An 18,837-nucleotide genomic window follows, 5' to 3' on the forward strand; every position below is an offset into this window, starting at 1 on the left:
CAATCTAGATTATTAACACTTTAGACTCTTTTACTAGCTTTATGTATGTAGTAAAGCTAACGTACATTTAGGGATATCAGGTACACACACATTCAGGAAAACATGGGGTTTTGCTATGGATAATAATGAACATAACCAGAATCGGTAAAGGTACACACACACACAGTCAGGAAAACATGGGGTTTTCCTGGGAAGGACACCGAACATAATCAGAACTGGTAACAGTTCACACACACACAGTCAGGAGAACATGGGGTTCTTTCTGAGTAATAGTAGTACTTAATTAGAAAAGTGTAATAAATTAAACAATTGAACTACATTTCTCAAGAACAATCATGTTATTATTTTACATTGTTTACTTTACTTTCGGATTTGGAAACTAACTTTACATAAGAAAATATGGGATTTTCTTGGATAACCACTTTTTCAGGAAAACAAAGGAACTCGTACATTTTCAGAAAAACTCACCGCTTATGAACTCACCAGCTTTATGCTGATTTTCAAACTGCTTGTATTCTCAGGTCCGTGTTAGATAGGTACCCGAAGATCCTTTTGTGCGAAGACGGAGTTTTCAGAAGACTCATTTCGTGTTGTTCATATATACTATGTATCACTTGTATAACTTGTACTTTTGAAACAAATGTAAAACCTTCATATATGTAATGTAATGGTTGTGTTAGTTTACTTACTATGTACAATGGATTTGATACTCAACATGGAGTCAACCCCGGAAATGTTTCCGCCTTCGGTTTTCGGGGTGTGACAACTTGTCATGGAGTTCATGGTATGACTCATAACTGATTCATCTATCATCTCTTTGTGTTTATAAGTCGTATATAATTAAGATTGAAAAGACAGTCGAATCGGTGATTCTATTCTAAGCCCACATCCAAACAAGGAAAATGATTTAAAGCGGAATTACGAACCCTAAGTCCGTAGAATCTTAATTATATAGGGCTCCAATAGATACACTTAGTATAGGTCCATAGTCTTTACTTGAGTGGGGTGATTAACTTGGGTGAGATGGCATTTACAACAACCCTTTTCCACAACTACTGCACTTAGGTTGATTTTTGAACTCGGGTTACCGTACGGATGGTATTCCCAGGAGATCTTCTCGGAATATATCAAGAAGGTTACGGGCTTTTTCAACATCACAAATTCTAAGTCTATAAAACTTTTAGTATATACCACCTTAACGTATACACTTAACAAACATAGACTTAACAGCAAAGGACCCCTAATGTTCCTGTTTTGAAATTGTTAAGTCAGAGAGTTTTAGTCGCTATGTATTTATAGTTTGTATATCTTATGTGGTTTGATATACTTAGCTCACTATAAACCTGGCTCTGATACCAATCTGTCACACCCCGAAACTGGAACGGCGGAAACGTTCGGGGGCGGATGACTTAATGTGGTAACGTAACAAATGAATACATAGTAAAGAAAGCAATACAACCATCATATATATATTTGAAAGTTTACATTGTTAAAAGGTACATGTTCAAAACCATTTACCATATGATGCCAAAATATGAATTTAAACTGGCGCCGCAGCGCCCCTTCTTCAAAAGCTGTTTGTTACCTGTAATTACTGAATCCCTGGGACATACAAGTAGTTTTGAAAGAGTAGATCAACATTTAAGCTGGTGAGTTTCATAAGTATCAAATGACAATGTTTGTATGAAATGAAATGTTTTGTTCTTGTTTGTTTGTTCCTAGAAAATCCTATATTTTCTACTAGCATAGATGTAGCCTTCTTTCAAGACAAAATGTTTGTTTCTAGAAAATGTATGTACATATAAAATTTCCAATACGTCTGAAAAACCCCGTAAATCAATGTGTTTTTAGTACTCCATGTGAGTTTTATAACCATGCTATTGACTAGAAATGCCTATACACAACGTTCTTCAGGTGTTGGAATGTTCTGACGTTTGTCACCCCAAATGGTGGACTGTAACTAATAGTCAGGGCATGGGGTTGTCAAGCCCGTATAGATCTATACCCAAACACCATGCCCACCCTCCAAGAGATTCTGGTATATAATAAATGACTTGAAATGTGTACTCGAACGTACGTGAAGTTAATGTCTCACAAAACTTAGTATAAAAACAAATTTACGTGTGAAAATGTTTGTATAAATGATCATCCCCTAAGACAAGTTTGTAAACAAAACATATATATGTATATGGTTATATATATGTATAAATTTTAAAAGATGATTTGGTATGTTTCGTAATTGTTGTTCATATTCGTACGTTTTTATTAGAAACTTTGCATGAAATAATCCTTAAGTTTGATACTAAAGACCTTTTTGTACTTATCACTTTTGTAAAAATGGTAATTAAACATATTTAAATGATTGTGTTTTAACTTCGTTAATGTATAAACATTGCTCAAAAATGTTAAAAGGTGTTAATAAATCTATAAACCACTTTTGATAGTTTTACCCTTTACTGTCCCTGTTTTTAGAAAACATAGAAAAAATCATCGTAAGTCAAAAACTGAATCCGTCACCTCTGAGAGTTTACAAAATGAGTCTAATTTGTTCATAATTTTTATTATGATTTTTAGTGGTCTCAAACTAGTGTGAAAATGAACATTTTCACATACTGGTCCGAAATCACTTCTGAAATGACAGACAGTTTTATAAAAATCGCCATAAATTGTAGAAAAATCATATGAATGCGTGCGAGTAGTCCTTAGAAAGGTATAAACTTGAACTACTTTCATATTGTACAGTTTTGAAAGATATTAAGTTTAAGATGGTCAAAACAGTCCGTGAACAGGACTCAACTTTTCTATAGAAAGCTATCATTTAAATTTAAGTTATGTTTAGTGTTCTAACTTGTATTCCCCCCCCCCCCCCTTTAAAACATGAAGAAAACATGAAAATGTAGGGTTATGAACTCACCTTATGTGAATAATTGAAGAATGGAAGGTTGAAGATGAACTTTTGGTTGTTGGTTTGATGCTCCAAAACAGCCACTCTTTTGGCTATGTTGCTGTCAGGAAAATTTCACAGCAAAAGAGCAAGAAATAGGGTAGTTTACTCATTGTTTTGAATCAATAATTTTGAGTATCATAACAAGTAACTTCCCAGGGTATTTGGTGGTAAAAATACCAAGCAAAAGGAAGGTGTAGATGGGTGAAATGGTGGTTGAAACACAAAAGGGACAGCAGCCCTTTAGTTCATGGTTTTGATGGCTTTGGAAGGAAGTTCTTGTGCTTGAAAATGAGATGAAGGTTGAGAGTAATTCCCTAGAGTATTGGCTGGTCAAATGAGGGTAAAATGAAGAGGAAATTTCGTGGATATGAAGGAGGAAAGAGTGGAAGAGGATAAGGGGACAAAACCTACACTAGCTTGTGATGGGATGTGAGTGTAAGTGATGTGATCTTGTCTAGCCACTTGCTTGGGTGGTTACTTAGAGATAGGGTTAGTTAACTAACTAACTACTAGTTATTTAGTTAGTTAGGAGTTCTAGTTAAGGAGAGGGAAGGTCTTAATCTCGAAAATTAGAAGAGGGATTAAGAAACATTCTTAGTAAAATATCTTAAGTGATTAAGCACTTATTAATTAAGTTGCCACTTATCTCCACCAATTCTCTTATCTTAATTGATTTAGACATCATAAAACTTACATGAAATCACTTTAAGTCATGACCCATAAATAGTCATTCACTAGATAATAATACATATATACAAATACATACATGTATAATTAGTATAAAATAACAATGTAGTTTTTGTGTATTTGAACTTTAATGTTTATGTTTTATTCTTTTTATTCAAAAACACTTAAATACATTCTAATTATACCTTATAATAATTCATTTTATATTTTAATTTATTTAAATATAAAATTTATTGACCAATGTATAATTTCGTGACATTTAACCGGTTAACCATATCGTTAAACACGTTTTGTCACTTTGGTTCGTATATTTGTCAAATTTAGATCCTCCACATCGATTAAGCAAACGTTTTACATAGAACCTAACTTACTTATCAAATAGACAAATGTTGATACAAAAATTAAGTTTGTTGCGTTTAAATGATGTTATATGCTAATTTCACAAACCAGTGATGGTTCGTAGCCATACATCATAACGAAATTTATCAATAGCTACTTGTTTTATATTTCACAATAACTTATTTAAATAAAAGAGGTTAAATTCGTTCAACCATTCTTGATAAAATACTCATATTGCTTAATAATAAAAACATAGCATCGTACGATCGTTCCTATTTTTTCCAATTGTTACAACATGTAATAAAAAGTTAGTAGGATGACATACCTTTTCTTGTGGTTGATCGCTTGGAGCTTTAAGAGCATAACACCAGTACCGTGAATGCCTCAAGTGGAATCACAAATCACCAAAACAACTTGGAAGACTTTAGGAGAATATGATGCACTCTTATACTCAGCACACCCTTGTTATCTCACACACTAGTACCATTTCAAGTTCCAAAGACCTCTTTATATAGTATGGTGGATTAGGGTTAAATCCATGTAAACCCTAATACCGATGACCTTTCATTTCCATAGGATCCATGGGTTAAAAGCTCCATGAACTATCCATGGACTTCCATGCAAGCTTAGCCCATCCTAAATGAACATTGGCCCATTCTATATATATAAGATTCCATATTTAATTAGTTTCTTTTTTTGATCACTTAATTAATTTAAAACTAATTCTTCATCAATACAAATTAAATCATATGTTTTCATATTAATATATTATAACTATTAACATATTAATAAATCATAAATATACTATTATCAAAAGACTATCCTTACAAATTGTTCTAGTGAAGTGCAACCCAAATGGACCATGCCGGGTCAAGTACATAACAAATATAGTTATGAACTTAGACAGCTTATCCAACAAGATAATGGTCATTACCGGAAGTAGAGTCATACACTCTGACTTTACCATCCTTGTGGTCTTTCAGGGAGATATGACAGCTGCGTAACAAATTCCCCTCCTCTTGGCAATGTACTCTTTGGGAATGGTACACAAGACTATCTCAAACTTTAGCCTTTCTGTTTACCATTTGGTCAAATGACTTGAATATGGCTGATGCCTTTCCATTGGGAAGAGAGAGCTTTTCTGGACTTCCAATGTTCCAATTGTCAATGTCCTTGGAAGTGTAGGGAGTAGATCTTCCAATCAAATTTGCTCTACCAATGCACTAAATCATTGTTGATTCAGTAGCAACAAGCAAATATGTTACATCAATAAGGGTCATGTCATGATCTCCCATATAGTAGTCCTTAAAGAACTCGCTATATGACTTTGGAAGTGACTGAAGAACCCAGTCAACAACCAACTTCCTTGAGATTTCAACACCCAACTCTCCCACCTTGTCAATATGTAACTTCATCTCCAAGACGTAAGCACATACAGACTTTCCTTCTTGCCGATAGGGCTTTGAGTGACCTAGAACTTGTGGGTTAGGGAGAATTATTGTAGGAGGTAGAGGAAGTGAAGTTCCACTATATCACAAAGAAGGGATTAATCTTTCTCCTCGACTGTCTTGTGGAATGTCATATTCATGAGGAAACCTAATTCCGAAGGATTTAGGATGACCATAGTTGTCTGAACTAGACATCTATACGTGAGAAATTAAAGTTTAGTTGATTTAAGTCCTTAATATAACACCCAAATGAAATATTAAGGCTAGGACCCAACACAATATTTTACAATCTGGAAGAGGGATGCCATTTTCCAAATCGCAAAATATTTGAAGGTAGGTAAATGACGATTACCAATTTCCACCATGAAAAACGAAATTGATCGTTAGGTTTTAAATGGACTGAAATTCCTAGATCCTTTGAGATTCATTGAACTATTCAATGACATGCTTAAATCTCGATTATGCCCTTCAATTTGTGACTGGGATGCCGAGAATCACAAACAAGGTGTGAATAACCATGCAAATTAGCTTGGTACACCCGATGTTACAACCACCTAATCAATGTGTCGGTTAACCACACACGCTCCATTGATCTATGATTAACATCAAGCTACCCTTTCCACACACTGTTAGTCCGGATTAGTGTACCGGTTAACCACACACGCTCCACTAACGACTTAACAAGGTGCAAAGTGCAATTTCATGGGTTAGCACATATTCATATTTTCCTAAAGTAACTAAGATTGGGAATTTATAAGAGTTTAGGTACTCTATATTTATCATTATGCTTTTAATGAAAGGAGATTTAGAGTCCTATCCTACCCGTTCGGCTAACGACCCTCCACTAGTCAAGGAAGCGGTGGGTGAGAGTGGCCACCCATTAAACTGCCATTTTATAGGCAATAACCTTATACCCCTCTTATAGACCGGCTTGGTGAATGAGGCCTACTAACGGTAAGACTGAATTTACTTATATATATATATATATATATATATATATATATATATATATATTAAACCTATAATATTATAATATTATAAGGGTTGAATTTTAAACTTTTAAAATGCTGGGGTTTGGAACTGAATGTGTCAAAAGAAGACTCTACATTTACAAATTCAAAAACTTGAGGGCATGTTTTGGACTATTCAAAAACATTTGGAATCCATAACTTATGAGTTTAATATAGGTTTTATGAAAAGACTCTTGACATTCCATAACTTGAGGACAAGTTATGGAGTTCACAAAAACATTTATGGAAAAAGACTCTTCAAGTTCATAAGCAATAAGTTTAATGAATTCTTTAAAAGAAAAACTTTTCATTTTCCATAACTTGAGGACAAGTTATGGAGTTCGTCAAAACACTTAGATCGAAAATTGTAACTTACAAATTGTCTATGATCTAAATTAAACTCATAAGAACAAGACAATTCATATCAAATAAATTTCATGTAATTAGCCTAAGCATATAAATTAATACAAAACATGAAACTTTGATAATTATTTTTAAATTGGATTCGCATGATCATTACCATATTAAAAATAGGTTTATAAGTTCTAAAACAGCTTAGGGTAATGATCCTAGTCCAATTCTAGCCAAAAACCTCGAAAGTTTGCATTCTGGAGCACCAACTCGTCGAGTGTATAAACAAACTCGGCGAGTTGGTCAATTTTGTGCTTGGACATGGCGAGTCCACTATCCAGAATAGCAGAAAATTTACTTTTTCAAGATTAAACAACAAGCAACATCAAGTATAATTGAAAACAACCTTAGGCTCTTATACCACTGAAGAGTTTTGAGAATTCTAACACTCCTATGGTGTACATGCAACCCTACATGCTCTGGATCTATGTTTTTTCTATTATACATGCATGTATTCAATATTCCAAAGCATCGTCATAACTATCATATAATGGAGTATAAACAACGTGAAATACAAGTTAGATGACATACCTTTTAGTGTAGTTGAAAGCCTTGGACCATTAAGAACTTAGTGCCCCAAGCGTTGCATCTCAAATGGAAACACACAACACCACCAACAAATGGATGAACTTGAGAAGTTGTCACTTGCACTTATAAAATCGGCTTGCCCTCTTGTGTTTCCACTTGTGCCAATTTCACGAGCTAGAGGGGTTCCTATATAGTGTGACTTGATTAGGGTTACACCCGATGGGTTTTGAGCATTCTAACACTTCCTAAGTGTACATGCAACCCTAATAACCTTGGATCTATTGAATTCCAAAGTTATATTCCTATCTAGCATACATGGGGAACAATTTCTAACTTGAATGAAAGATAGAATAACTTACCTTGTTGTTGCTTATGTTCCTTGAAACCTTGTGAGCCTAGCACCCCAAGTGTGATGCCTCAAATGCCTCACACAACACCAAATGCTCTTGGAAAGACTTTTGAGAGAATACACACTTCCTGAAATTGGCCTAGCCCACTAGTTTCTTATGTGTAGCCGATTTTGGTGGAGAATGGGATCCTTATATAGTGTTGACACATCTAGGGTTACACCATGTAAACCCTAATGTGTCATGACTCTTCATTTCCATGACCCATGGGTTTGTAACTCCCATGGAGCATCCATGGAGCATCCTATGGGTAGAACCCAACTTGATAATCCATGGAGCCTCTTAGCCCACTATATAAGATATGAATGATTTACATAATCAACCCATATATTTAATTAGTTATCTTTTGATCACTTAATTAATTCCAAATTAATTCTTTGATCAAACTAATCAAATAATATTATTAATATGTTATAACTTATAATATATTAATAATTTCCAAGTGTTATTCCTCTCATTTAGTCTATCCAATTGCATGGTGCCATGCAACCCAAATAGACCATGCCGGGTCGGGTCAAGTACTAACCAGAAATAGTTATGGACTTAGACACCTTATCCAACAGTCTCCCACTTGGATAAGTCTAATAACTATAACTCCAGTACTTCAGGAACCGACCGACAATCGTAGCTCTTTCAAGGTCTCTCGGAACTGAGAAGATGTTGATATGCCATTTAAGATAAGTGATCATATAATCCTCTGTTCTAGATATCAGACGGACAAATACATGGAACAATGTCTTACTTATTGTCCAGCAGTTTGTTTCCCGATTTCCGATTTGTTTGACAAAGAGCTTAATTGAACACATCAACTTAGTTGTAACCGGGCTCGGTACATAGGTCAAAACAAAATCATCGAGGGGCCCAGATATCAGCTTCTAATCCAAGAAGGAACAGATAAACTTCTACTCATATGTTTGTTCTACCACTCATTGAATTATACACAAAAGTAAGTTTTATAACATCGAGTTACCAATGCGTTTTCGTACAATCAATGCATAACCAACTTGTAAGTAACAAATCATATCTCTAGGTTTGAAGACTTATATGATATTACTGTCTCACGATCACTCGAGATAGAATTCCATGAAGTGATTCCAGTGAGCATGGGTTGAGTCCAATGCTCAGAACTTATGAGCACTCATGATTGTTGTAGCCTTGTCCAACACCATAGACCTCTGCAACCAATCATGACAATCTTGATTCATACCTACTTCCGACATATGACCGACTGTGGAGGTTTGAATAATATGTTATACCAAAAAAAAATATTCTAGAAGTCAAAACATGCAAAAGAAATATAGTAAACGATCGACAAGAGATAGCAACACTTTACTCATAAATAAAACACCTTTTATTCATCATCTAATGTCAATTACACTTTACAAATTTCGAGGTTATCTAACTACTAAATCTAATATAATCCTTCAGTCCTATGCTCCGAGCATGCTGGAGATGCTTAACCCGAGTCAGTCCCTTCGTGAGGGGATCTGCTAGGTTCTCATCCGATGATACCCTCTTTGCCACGAGGAGTCCTTCTTCTATTCGATGTCTGATAAAATGGTATTTTCTGTCGATGTGTCTGGACTCCCGTGATCCCTTGGTTCCTTGGCTAAGGCAACAACACTTTCACTATCACAGAAAATTTCCATTGGCTCTTTAATATCTGGTACAACTCCAAGGTCTCCAATGAAGTTCTTCAGCCATATCGCCTCCTTTGCCGCCTCACTAGCTGCAATATACTCTGATTCACAAGTTGAATCAGCCACTGTCTCTTGCTTGGAACTCTTCCAAGAAATTGCTCCTCCATTTAGGGTAAAGACCCAGCCCGACTGAGTGCGGAAATTATCCCTATTAGTCTGGAAGCTAGCATCACTATACCCTACAACTCTCAAGTCATCACTCCCACCGAGGGTAAGGACCCAGTCCTTAGTCCTCCATAGGTACTTGAGGATATTCTTTACCGCAGTCCAGTGCGCCTTGCCAGGGTTCCCCTGATACCTGGTAACCATGCTCAAGGAAAAGGCTACATCAGTTCGAGTACATGTCATAGCATACGTGATCGATCCTACAGCCGAAGCATAAGGTATTCGACTCATTTCTGCTATCTCAGCCTCAGTGCTAGGGCTTTGTGTCTTACTCAATCTGGCATTACTCTGGATGAGTAACTCTCCTTTCTTGCAGTCCTGCATGCTGAATCTCTTCAGCACCTTATCCAAGTAGGTACTCTGACTAAGTCCAATTAGTCTTTTACTCCGATCTCTCAAAATCCTTATCCCTAGAATATAGGCAGCTTCTCCTAGGTCCTTCATAGAGAAACACTTCCCAATCCATGACTTAACTTCCTGTAGAGTTGGGATGTCATTTCCTATAAGTAGTATGTCATCCACATACAACACCAAAAAGCTAACTATACTCCCACTAGCCTTGACATACACGCAAGACTCATCTTCACTCCTAGAAAATCAAAATTCCTTGACCTTTTCATCAAAGCAAAGATTCCATCTGCGAGGTGTTTGCTTCAATCCATAAATGGATTTCTCAAGCTTACACACTCTATTAGGGTACTCGTTGCTGACAAAACCCTCTGGCTGACTCATGTAAACATCTTCAGCCAACTTTCCATTAAGGAAAGCGGTTTTGACATCCATTTGCCATATTTCATAGTCATGAAATGTAGCTATGGCCAACAGAACCCGAATAGACTTAATCTTGGCTACTGGAGAAAAGGTCTCATCATAGTCCACTCCAGGAATTTGAGAGAAACCCTTTGCAACCAGTCTAGCCTTATATGTGTGTACATTACCATCCATGTCAGTCTTCTTCTTGAAGACCCATTTGCACCCTACTGTCTTACGACCTGGTACATTCTCAACCAAGTTCCAAACTTGATTGTCATACATGGACTGTATTTCCCTGTCCATCGCCTCTTTCCACTTGGCTGACTCAAGGCCTGCCATGGCTTCCGCGTAACTGTTAGGTTCATCCAGACCTATTAGTGTCTCATCACTGATAAGTGTATCTCCTTCTGCAGTAATATGGAATCCATAGTAATGCTCAGGAGCATTCCTAACCCTTGTGGAACGCCTCAGAGGTACAGACTTGTCAATTGGCTTAGCAGGAGTTTCCTCCTCAAGTTGAGTGCTAGGGTTTGAAGTTCCTTCACCGCTTGACTCTTGAATTTCTTCAAGATCAACTTGCCTCCCACTGTTTCCTTGGCTTATGAACTCTCTCTCTCTCTCTCTAAAGAAAGCCCTCCTAGCTACAAAGACCACATTTTCACTAGGTCTGTAGAAGAGGTAACCAAAGGATTGCTATGGGTAGCCGATGAAAATACACCTCTCGCTTCGGGGTTCGAGCTTATCATGAGTCTCGCGTCTCACGAAAGCCTCGCAACCCCAAATCTTGATGTGGTCTAGTTTGGGTACTTTACCAGGCCACATCTCGTGAGGATTTTTGGCAACTTTCTTTGTAGGGACTAGATGAAGGATATGGGCGGCAGTCTCTAAGGCATACCCCCATAATGAGATTGGTAGCGAAGCTCGACTCATCATGGAACGAACCATATCCAACAAGGTTCGATTACGGCTCTCAGCCACACCATTCAACTGTGGTGTCCTGGGAGGTGTCAATTGTGAGACTATCCTACATTCCCTTAGATAGTCAAGGAACTCTGAACTAAGATACTCACCACCACGATCGGATCGAAGCATCTTAATGTTCCTGCCCAATTGATTCTCGACTTCCTGTATAAATTCCTTAAACCTTTCGAAAGTCTCTGACTTACGCTTGATCAAGTAGACATATCCATATCTACTATAATCATCAGTAGTCAAATAATAACGATTAGTATCCCTTATGGCATGTTTCAATGGTCCACACACATCCGTGTGTACAAGGTCCAACAAACCTTCACCCCTCTCACACGAGCCTGTGAAGGGTGACTTTGTCATATTACCAAGTAAGCATGATTCGCAACTATCATCTACTTTAGGTAAAATGACTCCAAGACTCCATCCTTTTGGAGTTGGCCTATGCGTTTCTTGCTTATATGTCCAAGATGACAATGCCATAATGATGCTTTATCCAAGTTATTATTATTAACATAATCAATACACAATTCATTATTTCCTAAGTTATCAACCACATATACTGTTTCATACACGCCATCACAAGGTAATGCTTTAAAATAAAGAACATTATTAAAGAAAGCATTAATTGAACCAACTTCATTATCAAACGAAAAGGTGAAACCTTGTTTATACAATGCATGAAAGGAATAATATTTCTTGCCATTTCTGGCGAATAACAACACTTATTCAAATCTAAACTAAACCCACTACTTAGCGATAAAGTATAAACTCCAATCTTGGTGACAGGTAAAGCTTTCCTATTCCCCATGATTAAGTTTATTCTTCCTTGCTCCATATTCTCACTTCTTCTTAGTCCCTGCAAGTCACAACAAATATGAATACCACAACCGGTATCAAGGACCCAAGATTTAGAATGGGGTGAGTTATTAGAAATGATAGTGTAAATACATGCATGGTTGGGTTTAACTTCCCCATCCTTCACATCTTGCTGGTATTTTGGGTAGTTCCGCTTCCAATGTGATTTTTCATGGCAATAGAAGCCTTCAGCCTCTTTTGGGTCAGAAGAAGGAGTGACGAAACCTTTCTTGGTTCCACTTGAAGAAGAGTCATCAAGGGTCCGAGCCTTGGTAACCTTAGAAGAGCTCTTTCTCTTCTTCCCTCGACTTTTCCCTATTGCCTAAACCGGAGTAGAGTTTGGAGTAGGAGTGTTAACAACCGACTTCCCCTTAAGACCTGTTTCTGCGGTCTTGAGATGTCCCTGAAGTTTGCTGAGTGTGACCTCTTCCTTATTAATGTGATATGTCATGCGGAATTGATCATAGCACGATGGTAAGGAGTGCAAAATGATATCTATTGCAAGCTCCTCAGGGAAGTTCACATTAAGCTTCAGCAATCGATCCACATACCTTTGCATTTTCTGCATGTTGCTCGTGACGGATTCCCTGTCCTTCATCATGGTTGTTATCATGGAGCAAATGATTTCATACCTCCCTTGCCGTGCACTTTGATGGTATCTTTCCATCAGATCTTGGTGCATTTCATAAGGGTAGAAATCCTCATAAGACTTTTGGAGTTCCGCTGTCATCGTGGCCATCATGATGGATGCCACTTTCGTAGCATCCCTTTCATGTGCCTGAAAGTCAGCGATCTCCTGAGGAGTTGCAATGGTCTCATCAATCTCCTTAAGTTCCTTGTCAAGGACATATTCTTTGTCCTTGTAGCGGGTAATCATCCTGATGTTTCTGATCCACTCATTGAAGTTGGATCCATCAAAAGTGACTTTCCCACACAAGTTCATAAGGGTAAAGGAGCCATTAGGGTTAGAGCTAGAAGCAGCATTGTTTGAAGACATCTTAAAGAAAAGGACAAGATTAGTTTAGATATTAAGAGAATCCTTAATAAAACACCCAAATGTAATATTAAGGCTAGGACCCAATCACAATATATTATAACTTAGAAGAGGTATGCCGTAAACCAAGCTATAACATATTTGAAAGGTAGGTGAATGACGATTCACCAATTTCCACCACGAAAACCGAAATATTAAATATTAGGTTTTTTTGATTGGTTCTTAGAAATTCCTAGATTCTTTGAGATTCAATGAACTTTTCAAAGGCATGTTTCAATCTCGAGTGTGCCCTCCAAGTTTTGTGACTGGGATACCGAGGATCACAAAACGAGGTGTGAAGTAACCATGCAAATCACTTGGTACCCTTAAAGTTTATCACTCAATCGATGTGTCGGTAAACCACACACGCTCCACCGATACTATAATAAACCTTAAGTCACCCTTTACCTACCTTGTTAAGTCCAAGTTAGTGTGCCGGTTAACCACACACGCTCCACCAACGACTTAAACAAAGTGTAAAGTGTAATTTCATGGATTAGCACCTTATTCACATTTTTCCTAAAGTAACTAAGATTGGGAATTTAATAAAGCATTTAGTTACTTTTATAATATTCATCATACTTTTAATGAGAATTTATAAGTCCTTGTCTTACCCGTTCGGCTAACGACCCTCCACCGGTCAAGCAAGCGGTGGGTGAGAGTGGACACCCATTAAGTTGCCATTTTATAGGCAACAACCTTATACCCACCTTATAGACCGGCTTCGTGAATGAGGTGTACTAGCAGTAAGACGACTTTGTTCTTATATATATATATATATATATATATATATATATATATATATATATATATATATATATATATATATAATTATTAAATCATAATAATATAAGTATAAGGGTTGGATTTTAACTTTTAAAATTCTAAGGGTTGGAACTAAAGTTTTTTAACATGACTTTACTTGTTCCAAAACTTGAGGTTAAGTTTTGTTAACTTTCAAAACTTTTCATTTCTTGTAACTTATGAGTTTATTAGAGTAATAAAAATGAAGACTCTTCATTTTTCTAACTCTTGTGTTCTTTTAATGGTTTTAACTCAAGTGACTTTTGGTTTTCCATAACTTGAGGACAAGTTATGGACCTCATTAAAAAACATTATGATCAAGAATTAAACTACCACATAGGTTACAAATAATTCCTATGATCATCTAAACATCATAAGATCAAGAACATGAATATGAACACTTTCATGAATCAAAAATTACACTTAAAACTTTGTAATTTTGATAACTAGTTGTTGTAAATGGATTAGCAAAGACATTACACCATCTAAAACCAGTTTTCAAGTACCAAAACAGTTTAGGGTAATGTTTCTAGTCCATTTCCAGCAACTAAAGTCGAAAATCTGCACTCTGTGGCTCCTACTCGCCGAGTGCATGAACCTACTCGGCGAGTAGGTTGAAGATACAAGTGAACTCGGCGAGTCTCCCCATGGACTCGGTGAGTTCATCAGGCAGACAACAAGTTTTTCGACTTTTTTCAACTATTAAGCACAAATAACAAACAAACAAGCCTAGGCTCTGATACCACTGATGGGTTTTGAGCATTCTAACACTTCCTAAGTGTACATGCAACCCTAATAACCTTGGATCTATGTTTGTCAAATTATCATGCAAAGTTGAATTCCAAGGTTATATTCCTATCTAGCATACATGGGGAACAATTTCTAACTTGAATGAAAGATAGAATAACTTACCTTGTTGTTGCTTATGTTCCTTGAAACCTTGTGAGCCTAGCACCCCAAGTGTGATGCCTCAAATGCCTCACACAACACCAAATGCTCTTGGAAAGACTTTTGAGAGAATACACACTTCCTGAAATTGGCCTAGCCCACTAGTTTCTTATGTGTAGCCGATTTTGGTGGAGAATGGGATCCTTATATAGTGTTGACACATCTAGGGTTACACCATGTAAACCCTAATGTGTCATGACTCTTCATTTCCATGACCCATGGGTTTGTAACTCCCATGGAGCATCCTATGGGTAGAACCCAACTTGATAATCCAGGGAGCCTCTTAGCCCACTATACAAGATATGAATGATTTACATAATCAACCCATATATTTAATTAGTTATCTTTTGATCACTTAATTAGTTCCAAATTAATTCTTTGATCAAACTAATCAAATAATATTATTAATATATTAGAACTTATAATATAGTAATAATTTCCAAGTGTTATTCCTCTCATTTAGTCTATCCAATTGCATGGTGCCATGCAACCAAAATGGACCATGCGGGGTCGGGTCAAGTACTAACCATAAATAGTTATGGACTTAGACACCTTATCCAACAAACCCATGTAATACCTAATATGCATGACCTTCCATATTCCTCATGCTCCATGGGTTTAAACCTCCATGGATCATCCATGGGTTACCACATGGGTTTAGCCCAACATAGGGAACTATGGATCACAAGCCCACATTATAAGAATGAATGATTTACATAATCAATCCCCAAATATTTAATTAGTCTCTTTTGATCACAAAATTAATTCCAAACTAATTCTTGATCAATATTAATTAAATAATATGATTTCATATTAATAGATTAGAAGTTATAATATATTAATAAATCATAAATAACCTCTTCTCAATAATCCATCCTTCAGGTTGTTCCGATGCCATGCAACCCAGATGGACCATGCTACTCTCGGGTCAAGTACATACCAATAATAATTATGGATTTAGACAATAATCCAACAAGAATGGCCATGTACAGTCACTAACTCTTATTGTGGCTAATTCAATGAGCTGGGAAAATCTAAAATCGATGATGATGCAAGAGTACTACCCAAGGGGTGAAGTACTAAAGCTCGAGTAAGAGCTTTGGGGTCTTACGATGATAGGTACAGACATAGCAAATTACTCCAATAGATTCAGTGATCTAGTGATCCTATGTTCTGGAATGGTTGCTCTAGAGAGCAAGAAAATCGAAAGGTATATCTGGGGACTATGACCTCAGATTCAAGGGAGCGTGTTAGCTTCAAAACCTGTTACTTTCGATAGTACCAAACAACTGGCACAGTCGCTAGTAGATCATGGAGTGCATTAAGGCTTCATGACTGTCGTTCCAGAACAATCCAAAATAAATAACAACAACAAAAACAGCAAGAAAAAGTCCTGGAACAAAAGGAAAGGACAATCTTCCCTAGAGCCTTCCAAGAAGCAACAGATAGTGGTAGTTCATGCTGCTGTTGTTCATGCTACTGTTCCTGTTACCACTACCCCAGCAAAGTAGTATGCTGGAAATTTACCGAAGTGCAACAAGTGTAATTTCCATCATACAGGAAATTACCGCAAGATGCACTATAAGAACTACAGTAGACAGGGGCACACTGCCCGTTTCTGTAGATCACCTGCACAACCGATTACTCAAGTTCCTGGCATTGGAGTAAGTTGGTCATGTTATTAGTGCGGTGAAATAGGACACTTCAAAAGGGATTGTCCAAAGACGAGGAATGTTGGTGGTGTGGGACGAATACTCGCTATTGGTCACGAGGAAGCAGTTGCAGACCCTACTGTTGTCACGGGTTCGTTTCCTCTCAACAATTCATATGCATGCATTCTATTTGATAGTGGCGCAGAGAAAAGCTTTGTGTGTAAAACCCTTAAGAGTCATGCCAAATTTAAACTTTCTTAAACACTTAAAACCATTTAACATTACATAGTTTTTTTTCAAAATAATAAATATCAGAGTATCCCAGTGTCAAATCATAAAATCATAACAGCAGGAGGAGCGGTACGATCATGCCTTCGCCTTCCCTTGATCTACAGAAGTACCTGAAACAAGAAACTGAAACTGTAAGCCCCAAAGCTTAGTGAGTTCCCCCAAAATACCCATACCCACAATAATACACATATAATCATAACAACATACTATGGGTCCAGTCAACTGTCACACCCCGAAAATCAAAGGCGGAAACATTTCCAGGGTTGACTCCAAGTTGTGTATCAAATCCAATGTACATAGTAATCATAGTAAAAAACCATTACATTACATATATGTGAAAGTTTACATTTGGTTTAAAAGAAAATTGTACAAAAGTTATACATATATCATATGAACAAAACGAGACGAGTCTTCCACGCACTCCATCTTCACCAAAAGAGATCACGGGGTACCTGTCTAACTTGGACCTGAGAATACAAGCAGTTTGAAAATCAGCATAAAGCTGGTGAGTTCATAAGCGGTTTTGTTTTATGAAAATGTATCGGTTTCCTTTAGTTTTCCAAAAAGGTTTGTTATCCAAGAAAATCCCATATTTTCTTATGTTAAATAGTTTCGTTATCTTTCATTACAGTTCAGTTACGCGTTTTAAGTTAACCCCAGGAAAATCCCATATTTTCCTAAATGCAAGATTGATTGAATAACACAGAGTATAGTTTAATACACAAAACTATATATTGAAAATCATAGGATTACTATCCCGAATTAGACAAGGATACTATATTATAGACGAACTGTAGATAGAAAGTATTTTGAAAACCTTGGGACTAACATCCCGAACCAGTTACTAGATATTTTGATATACTAGAAAATATAGATTGAAAACCATGGGACTACTAACCCGAATAAGATTGTTTGATAAAACCATGGGATCACTATCCCGAATTTGATATAAGATAGTTGGATAAAGTCATAGGATTACCAACCCGTACAAGATATAGATTCAAAACCATGGGATTACCATCCCGTTCAAGATATAGATTTAAAACCATAGGATTACCATCCCGAACGAGATATAGATACGAGACCATGGGATTATCATCCCGAACAAGATATAGATTCTAAACAAAATCCCAGCTGTGAATAAGTTTATATTGATACGTATTGTGAGTCGGGTAACCATGCTAATACAACAACGAGACCTCCATGATGTTAGTCAGACGTCGGATGATATACAAAATTTGTCACCCCAGGCTTGCCCGCCTAACTATAGCTAGCAGTTAAGGTGTGGGATTGTCAGTCCCGAACAGATCTATTCACAAATTCCTCGCTCTCCCTCCAGGAGACTCTGGTTACACTTCCGGGGAGGATTTACTGATCATCCATAAAGGGTAGTGACTACTCACAAACTAGTATTAAACTATTCACAGGATGCTCATACGATATCAAACATACAAAGATTTTAAGATATGGTACAGTGAAAATAGATACATACAATGAAACTATCTGGCAATACATTCAAATGATACGGAGATAAACTGAATTAGACATAATTTATCTAATAACATTATACAGATATCAGTACATGATATAAATAGAAATATAGAACTCCAAATTATTCCCATAATAATTTGATTAGTTTGATTATTTTTTTAACTAAAATCCATTTAGTTGTAATTGATAGATCATTCCTTATGCTCAGCATAATACATAAGGAGTAAAAGTGTTTATAAGTTTGCCAGATATTATTTGAAATACATCATTGTTATAATTCGAAAACAGTTATAGTTTTGCTTGTTTTCCCTCTCTGAAAACATTGAAAAACACGGAAAAGGCGTAGAGGTATGAACTCACCAGAAGAGAAATGTGACGATTTGGATGCTAAGAGTT

The sequence above is a fragment of the Lactuca saligna genome, chromosome 3 (genome assembly GCF_052625555.1).
Source record: "Lactuca saligna cultivar CGN05327 chromosome 3, ASM5262555v1, whole genome shotgun sequence".
NCBI classification, from domain to species: Eukaryota; Viridiplantae; Streptophyta; class Magnoliopsida; order Asterales; family Asteraceae; genus Lactuca; species Lactuca saligna.